Below are 18,242 nucleotides of genomic sequence, written 5' to 3'. Positions count from 1 at the left end.
TCAGCCACACAGCCCAAGACTAAGATCCTCATTAACCCATCTGCTGTAGACCGTCTCCAAGTCAGGCCCCAGTCCTCTCCATCTTCAGATACCCACCTGCTTCTGTGCAGAGATGGGCCTCCAGGTCCCCTGAGCCGGCACCTAACCCAGGGCGCCCCCTCCCATCCAATCACCTCATTTCCTCCATTTAGAAATATCCGAGGCCCCAGAAGATATGTCCATGAGGTCAATTTAAAAGACTGCTTAGCTACTAGATATTTTTTGGGGGGTGAACGGTTTAAACATCCGCTCAGCAGTGCTGATATTCCAGCAAGTCCCAGCACCTCATGTGGGTGAGTCATGAGCTCGCATCATTCCACATCGAACACAGCCCGCCGCAGGGCTTGACTCTGTGCCTCTGTCAAAATTATGCATTTTCTGCTGGCTGCATTTGAACTATTTAAGTATGTGACAAGGTACATCTAGAAGAACACCTCTAAGGAAATAGTAGCAGGAGTTTGTAACATGAAATGTCAGGAGGGTTTAACACCAGGATAGATGTAGGGCTGTAGAGTCAGAGTAAGTCAGTCTCTCTCTCTCTCTCTCTCTCTCTCTCTCTCTCTCTCTCTCTCTCTCTCTCTCCCTGCTCCCTCCCCACACACACATAAAGGCCAAGGACTCATGTTTTTATCGCCCAAAATCATCAAAAGCTGCCACGTTAATTAAGGAGACCTGCACAGATCCAGAGAAGTTCATTTCACTTCTGTCCCCTTCTGAAGTCCTGTCCATTTCCCATCCATCTGTTGGCTACCTCTCATAGACTTTCACTGTTGAGGTCCCGTTGTGCCCCAGGGGCTCCCCTGGACTGTCCTCACAAAGGCTCCAGGCTGGCACTCTGTCCTGCGTGGGCAGGTTGGTCATATGCCCATCTGCCCAGGGCAGTCTTGGCCTATCGATTAGCAGCAACAGTTCTGCTCCTGAAAGTGTCCCTGTTGAATAGTAAGCTACCTGGCTGCCCTAAGCCTGCCCATACCTGGTCACAGGGACACACAGCCTCCTTAGCTTCTATATACTCTGCATATGTTGAACCCTGCCCATAGAGGACCCAGAAGCTCCTCCACCGGAGCAGGCAGCCAGGACCCTCTGAGACCTGCACACTCCCTGAGTGGGTTCACACCATCATGCAGGGGCTGGTGATGAGTGGCTTGGCTGGGACATATTAGGATGAAACTTATGCTTTAATATGCCACCCATCTGCTCTGGAGAAGGGACGGGTAAGGGAGTTGTACAGGAGTGAGCAAGGAATACGAGAAGCTGGGACATGAGCTGGGTGGGCTTTATCCAAGTCCCCTGGGTCCAGAGATCACCTCCACTGCCCTTCAGAAGCCAGCACAGCAGCCCTGTTACAGGTGGAGCCACAGTGAATCCAAGTGTGCCAGCCGACATGGTGGGGTGTGAGATCTGGTCTCCACAGAAAGGATTCCAGGACAACCTTCCTGCTCCAGGTTCTCGCTCACAGCCAGTGAGCCTACTTTCTCAGGAACAAAGAAGGGAACCTGCCAGCTCATCCCCACACCCGTGACTTGCACGGAAACATGTGTGAAAAGACTTTAATATAGAGTTGTGAAACACCCAGGTCCCATCCACCATCCCTTGGCTAGACAGGGAGCCTCCTTGAAACTGAAATCCAAAGACACGTTTGTTATGATTATTCTCTTTACATTAGCCAGTAAATGAAGGTTCAGAATTCATGTGATTCTATAAAGAAAATGCACAGAATAGTCCCAAGCTAGGATGCGATGACATTATTATTAAGTCAGATGTGGACAAAAGCCCCCAATATATAGGAAACTCACTATTATAGTAGTCTTGGGTGGCCAGGACAATGTTTGGTAGACTGTGTGGCTTATAAACAACAGACATCAGTTTATCCCTCACAGTCCTGGAGGCTAGAGGTCTAAGGTCAGGTGCCAGCATGGTTGGGGTCTGATGAGGGCCCTCTTCTGAGTCCCCACACTGTGGGAAGGTGGTGAGAGACTTCTCTGAGGTCCCTTTCAGAAGGGCACCCATCCCATTTCTGTGGTTCTGCATCCCCACCAAGGCCCCGCCCCTGGGGTGGGGCCTCCAACACGGGCACCCAGGGGTGCAAACATCCAGCCCTCTGCACTCACAGCATCTTGGGACCTCCCTACACACAGGCTTTTGTTTCCTCCTAGTCCCAAGTCAGATCCCTGGGTGAACTAACTGGTCCAAGCAGGTCTCATTAGTCAGATGAGCAGCCTGCAGAGAAACAGGGCGGAAACCTGGCAGGGCCCCCAGGCAAAGGAAGGAAGCTCAGCCAGGAAAGGGAGCCAGCCTGAGTGGCGTGAAGTGCCCGCCCTGGCTGTCCTTCCTGCCCATCTCCCTGGCAGCCCACCTGGGACACCCTGGCGGCCAGACCAGGGCTGGGGAGGTGCAGAGAGAGAAGCTGAAGGTCAGAGTCGATGCTCCTGCCTATAGGAGTCTGATATGGCCTGGACGGACGGGGCGGTTTAACTTTGGTAGGATCCGGGGGCCTTTGTCTGGGCAATCTCATGGTGGAAAGTGCTGAGCTAGTCAAGTTGCAGAGCAAGGGAGGGGAGGGCGCCCCCTGAGAGCGTTCAGACTGCATCCCTGGGTGTTCTCATGGGGACCTCTCCACGTGCTCCTTCCTTACCCATACCCGCTCCTTTCAAAGAGCTTCTATCTGAGCGAGAGCCCAGTCAGCTCCATGGAGGAAACAGAGCCTCCGCTGACTCACACCCTTCTTTTAAAGTTCAAAGCGGTGCCCAAATGCTCTCGTTTATTCTTTTTGATTTTTCTTTGAATACAAATGTCCTCCTTGAGGCTGAACACAGGGAGCCCTTTCCTGGAGATGCGTGGGCGCAGGGGAACGCCAGCTGTGCACTCCTTGCAGGTCTCCAGCTCCCTTTCGTGTTTTCTTAAAGCACCTGCCTTTGAAGCCTTGTGGGCCTGGAGCGCAGCCCCTGCAGGTCCCTCCCGTCTGTCATCAGCTCTTGGGGGCTTCACCCAGTCCAGGCCCTAGAAGGGGTCGGAAGGAGGCTGCGGAGGCAGGAACCCTTCAGGAGGAGCCAGGGCTCAGAGGCTCCTGCCCACCCTCGTTGTCAAAACCGGCTCCAATGCTGCCCTGAAAACTGCCCCCACTGAGGTGTTGGTGGAACTCTGTGCCATGTCTCAGGACTTCTCAGACGCAAGGGCAGAAACACGGGAACAGCTCAGCACCTAAAGAAAGCCTTGGGCACCTGTGTCTCGAGGGAATCCACTTGGAACAGGCCCCTAAGACAGAAATTGCCTATGTCACATCTCGTGGCTCTGCTAACTGCCCTCTCCACTGGGCTCTGAAAAAGAGGTTGACACTTGTTGCCTCCCAACTTGATTTTCAGCCAGGAGAGCATTTTCCTCAAATCTCGAATTTCCATCAGAATGAAGTGGCCCTGTGGCTTGTGGCTCATCCCCATGATTGCTGGACACCCCACGTGGAACCCAGGGGACTCTGGGCCATGGGTTCTCAGTGATCAGCACCTGCAGGATGCCAGGCTTGACTCACAAAAAAAGGAGGAAGTGTTGATTCCTGCTTGACCAAGCCTGTTCCACATCCCTTTCAATTAAAGTTAACACCTGTCTCCTGTCAGCCTCAATGGCAAGTCCAGCGCTGCTCTCCTGGGTTTCTACATAACTGAGAAAGTTCCAGTCACCCAGTCCCTTACGAGAGAGCAGGTTGTCTTGGGACTTAAACACATGTGGAGACATGATTCGTCTATTCTCCCTGCACACACACAATTGTAAACACATATGCATATCTATTTACTTCTCTAAGTATGCCTTTAAGTGTGTTGGCTTTGTTTGGGTGCTGTTGCTCACTGACATTTAAATATAAAACAAACACAAAGAAATATGAGGAACCCTGTGTGATGGACAGGTGTCTCCAGGGACAGGCGACAGGGAGGAAGAGATGGAAATGTCAGATGTCCATGAGGCTCCATGGCTGTCTGCGGGAGGAAAGACAATGACATTCTAATCAGATGGAAAACCTTGGCCCTTTCTAACTACAGTCTGCCCAGGTTCCCTTTAGACCATGGGTACTATGGGAGTAGTTTGCATCTAAATTAAAATTGAACTTCAAAGCAGTTGGATGAGGTCTGCATTTCTATGGACTGAAAAATATGACAGACAGGTTAGTAATTACCAAGGAGCTCTGCACCAGGGGGGAAGAGCAGAAAAAGGAATGATAATGACAATAAAACAGGCGAGGGTGCCCTCAGCCTGGCGGAGGGGACTCCAGCTGGAGGTCAGAAGCTGACCTCGCAACATTTGCTCTTCTGTGCCACACAGTGAGCGCGGGTGCTGCGGATGTGGGTGTTACAATGTAGTGTGGTTTTTCCATTATTTTTGTGAATTATGTATGTAAATATTTAAGATATATAGAATAACATGAACAATATTATTATAGTATAAAGGGAGCTGGGAGTGTGCCTTGGTGACTGAGCACTTGCCTATTATGTGCAAGGCCCTGGGTTCAGTCCCAGCACCATGAAGAAAAAAAAAATTACTCATCTCCCTAGAAAGGGTCTGAGTTTGACCTCAGCAGCTGCATGGCTCTGGTGTGGGCCCCCTTTGATGCTCCCTTTGGTCTCCTAAATCTCTATGGAGTCATTAATAAATGGCTGTGTCCTCACCACCATGTGACAGTTCAGGGCATGATGTAAGGCACAGAACTGAGTCAGCTTTAGGAATCTTTTTTTCTGTGTATTAAACTAAATTTGGCCTGAGGATGCCTCCACACTCGAGTCTTTAAAGAACAAACTGCAACCTGACTTGGGGGCCGACCAGCTGATGTCTCCCTAGAGCTCGACTCTTCAAACACTGGCATCTCACCCAATCGCAGCAGCAGGAGCTGGTGGGTCCCACCAGCCACTGGTCAGAGCAAGGGAGAGCCCAGGCTGAGGCCAGTTAAACCATCCATGCCTCTCTTCTATTGTGGGTCCATAATGCAACCTGACCACCCTTGCTCAAATAAACTCTGCTAAATATAGCCCACCTAAAGGTTTTCTTCTAATAGTTACTTCTCTAGAACAAAAGTTGCAATTGTGGGGGGAAGTTGTCTGAGTGACCTCAGAACCGTTTGGCCATAGGGCAATGCTGGGCATCAGATTCATATTCCTCCCAGATGGGCATCCTGGAGTCAGCATACCTGGCTGCTTCAGAGGGCTCGGTTTCTGTTCACCTGCAAGCCATGATCACAGCTACCAACAGAGTGTGAGGAGCGAGGACCCCTCTGACGGCAGCAATGCCTGGGGAAGGAGGGTCAGCTGGGCCTGTCCTTTTGAGCAAGCACGTCCTTCCCCTTCTGCTTGACTTAAACATGGGGAATCACAGGCATGGAAGGACGCCTGGCATGCTACCTCTGTCTATCTCATCCCCCTGGTTCCTGAACTTGGTGTGTTCAGTTTCTCCAGAAGGAGGACAGCCAAAACAGTAATTATGGCTTATCTGGAAAGACACGTCAGCAAGAAGAATGCTAAGGCCCTCACCCTGCCCACCACAGCCTCATCTGTGGACACCGAGCAGGTGCCATCAAAATTGATGTCTGTTTCTTTTAGTAGATCTTTGATTTATGAAAGATGCTTCCCTCCATCTATCAAAGCTGGATCCTTCACCATACATCAGATGGATTTCCATAAGCTATATTATGTGCATGCCCACATACAATGCCACGAGATCTTGAAAAAGCAAGTAGTCGGACAAGATCTGACCATGTGCAGCCCCTACTCTTTCCTCGTGGTCGCTGCTAAGTGACTATGGCGCTCTTGAATTTTCTTGATCCTCAACTCCCTTGGTAAGAGATGGTTGAGATAGTTGTCCAGGAGCCCAGTGGCTTGGGAGATAGAAAAGGATCCCAGGGTCCAGATGACCTTGGGAGGAGCTCTTGGCCTGTGACGTGTTGTACACGTGCTTGGGGAGTTCCGCTGGAGAAAAATCTCTGTGGCCCTAGAGCTGGGTTCTACTGTTGTCCCAAGAGGGTTGAGTGGGATGAGCCTCTGAAGCCAGAGGTGAAGGTACAGTCCCACACCAAGCATGTGAGTGCCCCGCTCAGGGATGCACTTCTGGAAGTGTTCCCTTTCTTGACCAGGATAGGGGGTGTCTGGGGGTAGGCTGTGTGGTGCATGGGTGTAGGTTTGGTGGGAAAAAAGTTATCAACACAAAACAAAACAAACACCCTTGGTAAAAATCTTTGACTATGACCAGACTTCCCCCCATCCTTCCTCCCTAATAAAACCAGGGGAGGCTCTTGGGGGAGGAACACTTACTTACACAGCCTTTGCAGGCAGGGATGAGCATCTGGGCCAGGAGAGGAGGGCAAAGTCCCCCCTGCTGCAGGCATGTGTCCCCTCCTGCAGAGCACCCACCTGGGCTTGGCCAGGTGAGATCTGAGGATGGGCAGCGGGGAAGGACTGGCTTGGCTCCTCTCGACTTGCCAGGGGGAAACTGTGTCAGCTGGACTCCTGGCTGGCCACCCCTGACTTCAGTGTCCTCACCCATTCCTCTCCATGTGCTGTATGTCCCCACCATCTACGTCCACCTTAACCACAGAAGGCTGGGCAGCACCTGCTCATCTGGCCAGGCTTATTCCACCTGCAGCGACACCTACCTCTGGCTGCCAGGTGCTTCTTTGGTTCCAGGCAGAACCTTCCACTAGGTTAGTGGTGACCTATGGAGGCCTCAGCAAGCAACCCGCAGCCAGAGGCCAAGCTGCAGGGTCCCTCAGTGCTGACCACCAATCCCATCCCTTCTAGCCTTTCCTGAGAAACTGAGCAGGTCTTTGGTGACCTTGCCTGGAGACAGCAGCCAAGGCCCAGGTCACTCTGGTATCCTGGGAGAGGAAGCAAGCAATGACTTGGTCAGTATATGGTCCACCCAGCAGAGGCCAGGAAGAGCACTGGCCAGAGGTTTTCTACTTGAGTGAAAGAAAATGATCAGACTCATGTCCAGCTCAGCCTGATGCCCAAAGCCCACAGACATCCACGGAAGCCAGCTCTTTGAACGTGTCCTACGCTGTAAGTTTAGCAGCAGGAGTTAACATCTGGCCAGGCCCACCTCTTTATCTGAGGCTACAAGAGGCCATCTCAAAGCACAACCAGACAGAGGGTCTGAGCTTTCTTTTGGAACGTGGTTGTCGGCTCACCTTTAAAGATGAATGTGAAAACCAGAAGACAAGTTCAAAGCCCTCAGACACCAAGCGCTTAAATGAAAATGCTTAAAATCCTCTCCAGAAGAAGAAAGAGCAACTCAGGGAAGCTAATGCATAATATGGATGAGAATGCTGATATCCAGGGAAGGTCTGACCAAATCTGCTCTCCCTAGAAGCTGAAGGGTGGAAGGAAAGAGAGAGGGACATGAATGAACCATCCTTGGTGTCTCCAACAAAGGCACAATCCAAGTCCTTGATGATGAAGGTGAGTTCATTCAATCCTCTGGTGGAAATGTGCAGAAAATAACGGGTGTCACACTGTCCCTCCAGAGGGTGAGGGGAGTGGTGGTGACTGGGAAACGAGTACAGAGTGAGTCGCAAGGTAGGAACACCCAACTGATGGCATAAAGCATTTTGCAACCACTGAATGCTGCTGCTAAGCTGCCCACTTCTGTAAATACCCCAGGAGGAGGAGGACAGGAGATGCACAAGAAGACATCTGAAGAGAAACACTTCATCAAAGCAATGTGAGTTCAAATTAAAATTTCCAAATTGAGACCACATCTCTGCCGTCAAAAAATGTACAATCAGAAGATGAAATTCAAAAACTTCAGCAGAATCCAAAATACCATCTGAAATCCAATGGGAACATGGAAAAAAACTCCAAAGAAATTCTAGAGGGAGACTTTACCACTTAGAGAATCAAAAGACATTTCCTAAAGTACATAAAACATCAGCCAGGCCCCCTAAGTACTTCTAGGTGACCAAAGGCTGGCCAGAGTCCTTGAAGATAAATTAAAATGATCCACTTATTTCCACACTGCCAGACGACCCCCTGTGGAGAAGAAGTTTGAGAAAAGTGGCAGAGGACACTGTCACCTGAGAGAAATGGAGGCACTTAAGGAGAGGAGAGGAGCTGGGCCGTCACTCATCGGCTAAGTGAGGCTTTGCATCTGAGCTCCTCGCAGGTGCCAGGAAAGGGGATCCCCTGGAGGACCAGGGCCGCAGATTCACTAGAAAGCACCTCCTTTCTTGAGAAGTCTTGGGGATATCTAATTCAGGATTTTTAAAAAATTTTTGATGGGAAAGGAAAAGCAAAACGTCGTAATGAGAACCGCGGTTGTGCTAATCGCGTTAAGAATCGAACCTCCCTTCTTCTCCTTCACCAATTTTGAAAGAATGAGAATGAGTAAGAGAGAGATTGAAAGACAAAGAAAGGAGAGAGTAAGAAAAGAGAGAGATGGGATGGGAGAGGAGAGAGAAAGGGGAAAAGAAAGGGGAAGAGAAAGGGAGGGAAGAAGGGAGGGAGGAGGAGGCAGCAGCCGAGCAATGCAAAGACACTGGCAGGCAGCAAGCCACGAGATGACAGCAGTTTGAGGGACACTTTCTTGATTATGGCTCAACCTAAAAGCTGGTGGCTGCCTCCTCCTAACATCCAGAGAGTGACCAGAAGCACCCACCTCCTCAGCGAGATGGCAGGGCCCAGCTGCCGTGGCAGAACTTGGTGCTTGCTAACTGAAGAAAGGAAGAAGGGTTGCAAGTGTGGGAAACTCCACTCAGTCACTGAAGGAGGTGGAATTTATTGGATCCTGAAGGTAAAAATTCAAATTATTGGTTTCAGGTGTAGCTTGCCCTAGGCGTCCAATCTAAGTCCACAGAAGCCCTTGTTTCTGTGTTGGATTTATAAATTTATAGGTGTACTCTCTACATGTTATGGCAAATTTGTCCCCCAGCTTCTCCAGTCGTACCATGTAGCATGTGGGTAATATCTGCTCAGACCTCACAGTGCGCACACTCAGAAGAGACACTGTTTTCCAGTGGCTCCAGGCAAAATCCTAGGATGGCTCTCAGTGACTTGTGTTTGGTCACATACCCATCAGGAAAAGGATACTTGGTCATCCAGGCCAGTATGATGGTGTGGATTGACATCAATGTGAACCCCAAAACTATAGATGACAGAATTGAGGTTTCCTCAAAGAAAAAGTGAGGAAAAGGTAGAATAAATGCTAAGCAAGCAAAAACTCTAGGGGATGAGTGTAAAGCTCCTTGAAAAACAGCACCCAGTATTCTGTCTCAGATTTAAACCACTGTAACAGCTTAAATAAGCACTGTCACGTTTTGGATTTAAGGTGTCCCCTAAAAGTTCCTGGGTTCATGTAAGAGGTGAATAATTAAATTCTGAGAGCTGTAAGCTAATCAGTGGGTTAAAGTCATTTGAGGGATTAATAATTTGAATGGGCTAACTGGGTTGTAACTCTAGACACGTACCATGGGACCAGAGGAAGCGGGTCACTGGGGGCATACCCCTGAAGATTGTATCTCCTCCCTCTCCCTTTCTCTCTTTCCTGGATGCCATGAGTCATCAGTGTTCCTCTGCCCCACCCTCTGCCATGAGGCTCCACCCACCTGGGGCCTGGAGCAATGCAGCCAGCCAACCATGGACTGAACCTCTATAACAGTAAACCCAAGACAAAAGTTTTCTCCTCTGAATTGTTCTGGTCATGGATTTTGGTCAAAGCAACAAAAACTTAACATAGAAATTGGTACAAGAAGTGGGGTCGTTGCAGTGACTAACCTGACCATGTGGTTCAGAAGCCTTTGGAGCTGTTTTAGGGGAGGAGTTGGAGAGCCAGGAGCTGCAGGCTGGGGAGCCTCAGCCTGTTGTCTGCAGAACTTGATGGGCGGTTCTGGTGGGAGCTCAGAAGACCCTGACACCAGAGTTTTCTCAGGATGCAGGCCCACATCTCATTCCTCTGCCACCAATTCTGCACACCGGGTGGGCAGCAGTGACCCTTGACCATCAGTAAATGTCCTTGAAAGGGCCCAGCTGTACCACTTCCACAGGAGAAAGCAACTCAATAAAAAAAGGACTTCGGCCCAGGGACACGAGAGCTTAGCCAAGTGTTTCAGTCAGCTTTTTCGCTGCTGTGACAAAGGACCCAACCAGCACAATTATAGAGGAGGAAGGGTTGATCTGAGGGCTCAGTTTCAGAGGTCTTAGTTCAGAGAAGGCCAGCTCCATCCTCAGGGCTCGAGGTGAGGCTGAACATTGTGGCTGGAGAGGGTGGCCAAGGGAAGCAGTCACGTCTCGGTGACCAGGAAGTAGAGAGAGAGACCCCACTTGCCAGTTACAAATATATACCCAAAGCCACACCCTAATGCCCACACCCCAGCCACACCCCACCACTTCAGTTACCACTCAGTTAATCCCTATCAGGGGGTTAATTCACGATTGGGTTAAGACTCTGACAACCAAGTCATTTCCCCCTTGAACCATCTTGCATTGTCTCACATGTGAACTCTTGGGGGACACCTCACACCCAAACCATAACATCAAGGAGGTGGGAGGGCAATGGCACCAGTGATGGCCTCTGACGGCTTTGACTTCTGGTCAGGGCTACCAGCTCGCCGTCCAGATTCTTGGCATGACGGTCGGAACAAACCTGTCTGCATCGCTGAGTGTACCTGTGCTCACAAGTCCCTGGGCCCAGCCAGCCTTCCACGCCTAACCTCCCTCTTCCCTTGGCCTGTGGCACCCCAGCTACCAACCTGTCCCTCCCCAGTGTACCACCTCCTTCTCTGCCTTAGGTCTTTGAAGACACTCTCTCCCTGGCCTGAGAACCTCCACTTCTCTCTGCACGTCTGGTTCTCCCACCATTCAGGTCTCTGTTCAAACTCATGTTCAGAGCCGTTGTTCCTAAACACCCGTCTGCAGTGGCACCCAGCAATAGTCCCTGGAACCGCTCAGATTTGCCTTCTTGGCAGCACACACCAGCAGGGCCTTTCCTGGTGATTAGCTGGGCTGTCGTCTTGGTCTCACTGCTGGACCTTACACTCCGGCTAAGCAGGGCTGTCTGTCCCCCGCCATGCTGCTCTCTAGGACCTCGGCAGGGCAGAACTGGCCCCTCAGTCAATGGCATGCCCTTGGTCTTCCCTGGATTCCCACCGTGCAACCATGGAAACAGAGGCAGAGCACAGAGTGGTGTGCACATGGCACCCTTGGAGAAAGTGACAGAGATGGAGTTGGAAACAAACGTGGTTTTCTGCATCACTAGAACCATCTGCCCGAGCATTTGATTATCCTCTCTGTCCAGTTTTGGGAGAGGCGTCTTCTACAGCAAACCAACCTCATTGTTTTGACCGATTCTAATAAGGTATAATTTATGTCTTTAAAAAGCACACCAACTACATCTACGCAAAGCCTATACCCTAAACACAGAGGAAACCACCACAATTAAGATACACAACACTTTCATCTCACCAAAGCCTCCCGCCCCTCTCTGCCTGTCCCTCCAGCTGCTCCTGGCCCCGAGCTGCTACTATTTTCTTTCTGACACAATAAATTAGTCTTCTACCTCAAGAAAACTAAAATAAAAGGAATTGGAGAATAATTTTGGATTATTTGGGGTCTTAGTTCTTTCTGTCTGTGCAACCATTATCGCCACATTTATAATTAGCCTCTTGCTGTGGTGGAGTGATGATATTCCATTGTATGTTTATTTCATTTTTAATATCTATGTATACAAGTTGTCACTTCTCATGGACTCGTTACTGGGATGTGGGTGTCTCTGCTGTCCTAATTCAGCCTCAGCCCTAGGCAGGTCTATTCGGGCAGGGAGCTTCAGAGCTCCTTTCTCCTGTGTTGGTGTCCAGTCTCTGCCTCCCCATGTGTATGCCAGACCACCCTAGTGAGAGCTGCCCTGGCTTCAGTCTTCCCCCAGCACCTGTCCAAGGTCCAGGGAAGGACTTCCATGTTATCTGGACCCCCGTGTATCTGGGGCCCGCAGCTTCTCCAGACTGTCCTGCCCACTCACTCATGGTCTTTAGCCACTCCTGAACATCTTCACTGGCCACCCCTGACCACCCGCAGGACAGCCACCTCTTCATCCCACATTCTGACACAGGTGAAAGTATTGGTCATCCTGTCTCTCTGTGAAGGTTCCCATCCTTTCCTAGGATTCAGTTTACTTGGTGGCCTCCAAACCTCGGCACTATGATGGACACTGGAACATTTCAGATTGTGTAGGTGACCTGGCCTTTCCTGGTACCAGGTGAGGTGTTCTTGGCCCCTGTCTAAATCCTAAGCAGAGGGGAAGGCTCATTCTTAGCATTTCTTTCCCCAATTCTTCACATGTCTATGTTTCTATTCTGGGTTCCTCTTTTCACTGAAACCAGATGTCCCTCGGTTCCAATTTGTAAGACTTGAGCATGTACCTGAGCACAAGACTGACCCCAGAAGGATGACAATTGTCATCTAGGTGCTTGAGCTAAGAATACTGAGCTTCAAGTCTGGGAATATGTCAATTTAAAACATCACCTAAGACATATAATACCCTGTGGTGAGGTATTACTCTATGCCAAGATTGAAATGTCCACATCTTCAATATGATATAGAGCTGGGACTCCATGTGAGTTTTCTGACATATAAAGAGCCCCAAAAATCAAAAGAAAAATTAAAAAAGATTATGAAAAGATGATTCATCAAAGAACAAATACCAATAAGCAATATTGAGCAAAAAAGGCTCAACTTCACCAGTAACAAGTCCTTGTACAGTGTAGTCCTTCCTCTGTCTCCTCGGGGACCTGCAGACACCAAAATCAAGAGTGCTCAAGACCCATATATGAAGTAGCATGGCATTTGCCTAGAACCTGTGCGCGTCCTGTTCCTTAAATCATCTCTAGATCACACCTCATGCCTGATGCAACACAAATGCTGTGTAAACGGCTGTTGTTTAGGGAACAGCGAGAGGAATGAAGGTCTGTACATGCTCAGCACAGATGGAGTTTTTAGAAATACTTGCAACCCAAGGTCAACTGAATCCTCAGATGAGAATTCATGGATACAGAGGGCCAAGTGCACTTGGCAAGGTATTAATTACAGAGATGAAAATGTTAAACATGTACGTCTGTAGGTATACAGCTAATGTCTGATATTATCTAATATTGAAATAGTTACGAAAAGACAGAAAATCATGCTTGATGCCAGGAAGTGTCACAGCCATTTGCAAGACCACGTTCATAGTTTTGTGTTAAGAATTTTAAAAAACCGGCATTTCAACCTTGACCCATCCTTTATACATTTCAACCTGTACGCTATGGAATTGATCATGGATTGCAAACAATGTTTTAGTTCAAATATGTTCACTCATCCACTGTTTATGATAATGAAATGCTGGGCAATCTGCATCTAACAACACGGCACGAGTTCCATCGTAACTTGCAAATGAGAAACCTGTGAAGTAAATATCAAAAGCCAACAGTCGGCTGGGGATGTAGCTCAGCTGGTAGAGTGCTTGCCTTGCATGCACAAGACCCTGGGTTCAATCCCCAGCACCACAAAAACAAAACAAAAAGACCAACGGTTTCTACTGGGCTCACTCAGTGAGGTAAATAAAATCTAAATTAGATGCCAATACCTACAAAAATTATTTCGCACATAAAATTTCAGAATGAGGGCCTCTCTTCAAAAAGCAGGGGATATCTGGAATTCTGTATTCCAGAATCAAACAATAATAATAGTAATGATAATAAAAATCATCAAAAAGAAATAGTCATCATAATTAGTAAAACCAGAAGCCTGGTTGCAGCTGGTGTATTGTCCCCTTTAGACTGACCACCACTTTCCAGGTCTCCGAGACGCCCCCATCATTCATTCCACCATGCCCATTATTTTTATAAATTTACTTTACCTGTCTGAATCCCATCAGCACTTGGACTATGACCCTGGGATTAAAAGCCAATAGCACCTCATGCAGTGAAGTGCTACTCATCCATTTACCAGGTGCCAAGAGGGTCCCACGTCACTGTATACATGATTCCTCCACGGCACATCTCTGCATTAGTCTTTTAGGCTACGTCACAAATGATCATCTCTGACACAAGTTCATTCTCTCACACAGGCACAGATTAACTGGGACCTCTGCTCAGGGTCTCAAAGATGACAATAAGTGTCAGCCAGGTCTGGAGTCTTATTTAAGACTGAAGCTCTTCCAAGTTAATGACTGTAGGCAGAATCCCTTTCTTGTGGCTGAAGAACTCATGCTGAGTTGTTCCTTTAAGGCCAGCAAGGAAGTGTCCATTGCTGTGTGCAGCCTCTGAGCACAGGAAAGTCCTTAGTCTCCTTATAAGGGCTCACCTGATTAGGGCAGGCCCGCCATGGATGTCTCTCATTTTATTTCCTCAAAGTCAATTGATTAGAGACTTTAATTATGCCTGCAAAATTCCTTGACCTTTGTCACATATGTAAACATATCTGTAGGTCTCACCCACATGCAAGATGACCATATCTACCAAGGAGTAAGGTTCTTGCAGGCCAACTTAGAAGGCCAGTGGTCCCCATAGTGCTAAATGCATTTTTTTTTTTTTTTTTTTTGCTAAGAACAAATGACCGAAAAGAAATATACCAAAATTTTAACCCCGGTTTCCTCCGACCGTGAAATGATGTATCCATTTTCTCTCCTCTTTGTTGGTGTCTGTATTTTCCAAATCTTCTATGGGAAATGCACTTGGGCAATAAGAGATGGGGGAGGCCCCAGCAGGTGACAGAATCCTGTTTATATGATTGGAGCTCCAAAAACTAGTCAAGCCTGAAGCCCTGAACGTGCACACGGCTGATAAATTTTCCCTTGGAAAAAAGAATAATAAACAATTTCAAAGCTTTTCCTTTTATTTCTTTTTCCTCCTCCTGCATCTGTAAAGAACAATGACCCTGGAAACCAAGCCAGTGGGCAGGCGACACTACCACCTATCAGCTTTGCCAGCCCTCTGCTCGGGAGCTGCACCCAGGCCTGCTCTGCACAGCCAGCCTTTCCTGGGCCGGGGGCCACTTGCTTGTGTTTATTTTTCAGTTTGACCTACTTTCCATTCCTAAAGCGGGTGAGAATGGACAGGGGCAGGCCGCCTCTGCAGACTCAGGGGGAACACACGGAGAGGTCAGGGCCCTGATGGCGCCTGGCGACTCTCAAAGCCGGTGAAGCACAGCAAGGGGAAGCCCAGCAGCAGCGGCCTGTGGATCTCAGCCAGGGAGATCAGAGCACGGTTCCAGCGAAAATGAGCCGAGAGAGACTTTTAGGAAAGCTCCTTTATTTTGATGGAATCTGATACAGTAATTGGGTTTTGCAAAAGTTTGTTGTGAATAAAGCATCTTCATGACAAGCTTCCAAACTCAGAAATTTGCAGCCAAAAGGTATTTACCAGTCTGTAGGTTAAGAAATGGAGTTTGAAGGAGATGGGAGCTGAGGGCAGAGGGAGAGAGAAACAGCTCACTGACTGATTACAGCCGTGTCTGCCTTCCACAGCCATTTGCTATCACAGGTTTTTGATCAATAAAAAGCTACTTTAAGCATTGCTCCCTCCTCTGCTGAGGTGAGTACATATTTGTCTTGAGTGTGCAAATAATCTCATTTTCAGCCACTCCAGTACCAAGAGATGGAAGCTGGGTCTGCCAGAAAAATCTCGTGGTCACCCAGCGTGATGTCCAGTTCTAAATATTGGGCACCCAGACTGCCTTTCCCGGGCTTGGAAACGTGGTCTGTGCAGCCCACTGGCTGGCCTTCCCCAGAGGAAAATCTAAAGCTCTTGTTTCCCAGGTGCCCCATTGTTTGCTCTTACATTTTTCTCCTGGTTGACAAAGTAGAGGAGGTTTTTAACAAACCTTTTTTCATAGATGACTAAAAATTGCCTATTACATTTTGGACAGTGGAAAATAAAAACACTCTTTTTAAAAAACTCATTCTGCACAAGGGAAACTTATTTTTAACCCCTGGCATGCTGCATTAGGTCCTTGAGCTATTTTCTGCTTGAATTGGAAGCCTTGGAGGATGCACAGGCTAGGAGCCGATGGGGTCTGCAGGACACTCTCGGGGGCAAGTAACTCATTATGCCACACAGGTCCTGTCCACGACTCTGCTTCAGAAGGAAGGAGGTTCTCTGGAGCTCTGTGTTGGTGGGTGATGCTGCAGCTGCCGATTATGCTAATTCCTGCTTACTTGCAAATAGGCCTGTGTTTATTTTGTGCCTCACCAGCTGCCCACAAAGATATTTTGGGAATGATTCCCATATTTAAAGGCAGACTGTGTTCTGGTGTCCCACTGTGAGCTGCCCCTGCAGGAAGCCCACTGGGGGCTGTGGGGAGAGCACTGGTGTGGGAGAGGTGGGCTGGGGGCTCTCCTGTCACCTCGCCACCCCGTCTCTGCCCCTCACCTGTGCGCCATCTCACACCAGTTGGAGGCTCTCCAGCTCCTCCCCAGGAGCCTAACTTGCTGCTCCCCCGTTCCTCGTGGATGGGGGAAGGTCTCCCTCATGGTGCTTGGGGACAGTGATGATTTCACTGCTTCATGATAGAAGTTGGAGGAAACATCCTTTCAAAGTGGAAATTCTAACATCTCTAGAGACTCTCCGTCCCCGTGCCTTTGAAAGTCTGCTTGCTTTCCATCAGGCTGGGAAGCAGACGAGGTTTCAGAGGCAGATAGCGGTGTTCCTGATCTCGCTTTAGGGCCGTACTTTCTACGTTACAGTCCAGATTGGGTTTTATTTAATTTTGTAGAAGAAATAGAGGGGATTTTAGTTAGCGTTTGGAATGAATGTTACTTAAAATAAAAAGGGAGAGTTAGTAAATCAAAAAGCATTCAATTTCTACTGATTTTGTCCCTTCTAACTATTGTCCCTGCTCAGCCATCTTTACAGTTCAGTGGATTTAGGTCTAAGAAGCTCTTGGGCCCTCTCCCCATGTCGGTGCAAACACACTCACCTCTCAGGGACCCGTGGCCTACCTTCACAGGCTCCATCTCCATTTCCTCAAGAACAATGGAGCAGAGGAAGAGCCCGTGTGCTTGAGGCTCCCTTGAAAGAGACCACAGCACCCCTGAAGCCCTGTGAAGGTCACACCGCAGACTGCCTGAGGCAGGACTCAGCGCCAAGCACCAGCCCCTCCAGAGCCCTCCCATCCCGAATGATGAAGACACCCTCAATGGGTGATGTGTTCCAGTACTACCTCCTCATCACCATCTCTGGGTGGCGCCTTGTGCTGACCTCCGGGACAAACCAACTAGATCCTTCCCTAAAGGAACTAAGAGAGCAAGAAACCCCAACAAATCATGGTCGGCCCTCACCCTTCTTTGGGGAGGGGTGGGATGAGCAAAGCTGGGAATGCTTTTTACAGTATGTGGGGCAGAGGTGATCAGTAACAGTTAACATTAAGCAGGAATAATGAGTGGGGATGGTGTGTGAAGGAGTTTCAAGGAAAGCTCAATACTTCTGTGGAGAACCTATATCACATGGATCCAGGTGTGTATCCTACCACTACCACCCAATAACTGTGTGCATTCGTCTGTTTTTCATGACTATAACATAATTCCTGAAGCCAATTACTTATGAAGGAAAAAAAGCTTTGGGGGCTCATGTAAATATGATCAATTGATCTTTGACAAGGAAGCAAGGCAACACAATGGGGAGAAGAGATCCATCTTTTCACCAAATGGCATGAGCACATCTAGACTTCCACATGCAAATAAAAAATAGAAAAGAATCTAAACACAGACTTGCATTCTTCAAGAACATTAACTCAGGACGATTAGACCTAAATGTGAACTTGAAACTCCTAGAAGATAACATAGGAGAAAAAGCTAGATGGCTTTAGGTGTGGTAACAACATTTCAGATTCAACACCCAAGAATGACCAAGAAAAGAAAACTAGTGAGCTGGATTTCATTAAGATTAAACCTGCCCTTTGGAAAACACTGCCAATAAAATAAGAATGCAGGCCATGGGCTGGCAGGAAATATTTGCAAAAGATACATTTCAGAGAGACTTGTTATCCAAATATGCAAAGAATTCTTAAAACTCATCAATAAGAAAAGAAACAGCCTGGTTTAAAAACGAGGAGCATGTCAGATCGCCAGTGAGCTCATGAACGAATATTCCACATCCCAGGGCAACAGGAATCTCAAGCCACAGCACCACCGAGAAGCCCTGCACACCAACTGGAACAGCCCAGAGCCAAAGTACCCGTAAGAGCAGGTGCTGGTGAAGAGGTGGA

The 18,242-nt window shown here is 48.5% G+C and overlaps 1 long non-coding RNA gene across 1 annotated transcript in view; it reads right to left on the bottom strand.

Annotated features, from left to right (window-relative positions):
• The window catches only part of LOC144369874 (uncharacterized), a 228,990-nt gene that overhangs the window by 118,552 nt on the left and 92,196 nt on the right, over nucleotides 1-18,242 (bottom strand). The gene's annotated exons all lie outside the window — the stretch shown is intronic.

Source organism: Ictidomys tridecemlineatus, chromosome 2, assembly GCF_052094955.1.
Source record: "Ictidomys tridecemlineatus isolate mIctTri1 chromosome 2, mIctTri1.hap1, whole genome shotgun sequence".
NCBI lineage: Eukaryota > Metazoa > Chordata > Mammalia > Rodentia > Sciuridae > Ictidomys > Ictidomys tridecemlineatus.
Note: the sequence above shows the minus strand (reverse complement) of the source record. Positions and strands in the feature narration are given on the sequence as shown.